The sequence below is a fragment of the Mus pahari genome, chromosome 5 (assembly GCF_900095145.1).
Source record: "Mus pahari chromosome 5, PAHARI_EIJ_v1.1, whole genome shotgun sequence".
NCBI lineage: Eukaryota > Metazoa > Chordata > Mammalia > Rodentia > Muridae > Mus > Mus pahari.
This window is the reverse complement of record NC_034594.1, coordinates 59,067,821-59,068,778: the sequence shown is the minus strand read 5'-3', so window position 1 is coordinate 59,068,778 and position 958 is coordinate 59,067,821.

Here is a 958-nt window from a genome sequence, read left to right as displayed (position 1 = left end):
TAGTCTCTATATAGAAAAGGAATTTATTGATGACTTACAGTCTGCAGTCCAATTCCCAACAATGGTTCAGTAGTAGCTGTGAATGGAAGCGTTGTACATCGTGGTGCGCACTAGGCTCCGCACCACGATGTACAACGTCCACAAGCAGAGTAAAGAAAGAGTATGAAATTGTGGCTTTTTCTCATTAGCTCCTCTGAATTCATTGGTTATTTTCTCTGCATATTAGTTGATAAAGTGTGATAAACCACCAAACTGATGTTTTAATATACATTTCAACAATGTAATATAGATTCTAATTCTTTGCTATAATTATTTCCTGACCTTGATAATGCATCTTTAAATGGCTGTCTTCTACTTTCCCAATGTAATCATTAAAATAATAAGCAATTCTGTGGCTAGAGAACATATTTCTAAGGGATTAAGAAATGGAATGAAGTGATTAAAACCCTCAGAGAGAAGCTGGGGCCCTAATTAAGCTGTTCTGTATGCAAGAATTACTCAAACTTTAAAGCATATGCATGTTTAAAAATATTTGCAGAATTTACTGAATTAATTATAAGGTATTGCTTTTCATCAGAGAAGTGATCTTGTGTTATATTTAGCTTGTTTATTCATGTGTATCTTAAAAACACATAGAAGGGTTATATTTAAATGGATACAAGCAAGAATATTCATAATGTACAAAACACCATAGTTAGGTTGAAAGAACACACAGATGCCTTGAACTCACTGGTCACCTTTTGGAGAATTCTAATCTCTCCATGTTCCCTGCATTCTTCCTTAAATAACTTTTTCAGTAATGTTCTCCAGTCTGAGGTAGATACATCTTCCCCGAGGTTTTCAGTTAGTCATCCCTTGTGTGATGCCTTGTGCTTCTAGGTCTTTCTGAAGCACAAACAACTAAAGCAGTCTCCTCCTCCTCCTCCTCCTCCTCCTCCTCCTCCTCCTCCTCCTCCTC